Raw genomic sequence first — 397 nt, 5'->3', positions numbered from 1 at the left:
TCCCACCGGACGCGCCCTGCAGGGGCGCTGGGGCTGGAGGCTCCCTTTTGCAGGTATTTGGCGAAGTTTCTGATCTCCACGCCGTGGCCCAGAAGCTGCAAAAAGCGGAAAGAGAAGGCAAAAGCTCAAAAACTGTGATTCGGGCTGTCATGAGCGAACTTTGCTGTGTCCGGTGGTTTGCCTATAACTTATGCTTCTCAAGAAATACAGAGAAGAGATGTTTTCTTACCCGTGCAAACCGAAACTCGGAGATTCAGTTACGTTCCCGCTGTCCCAACAGCAAAGCCAGAATTGGACCCTAAAACTATGAGTTCAAAACCTGTACTACCGACACTTTAGAGAATAATACGTATAGACAACGTTTTCTTTGATAGTCATTCCGCTGAAAGTTTCTACT

The sequence above is a fragment of the Myotis brandtii genome, unplaced genomic scaffold (assembly GCF_000412655.1).
Source record: "Myotis brandtii unplaced genomic scaffold, ASM41265v1 scaffold1218, whole genome shotgun sequence".
Classification (NCBI taxonomy): domain Eukaryota; kingdom Metazoa; phylum Chordata; class Mammalia; order Chiroptera; family Vespertilionidae; genus Myotis; species Myotis brandtii.
Note: the sequence above shows the minus strand (reverse complement) of the source record.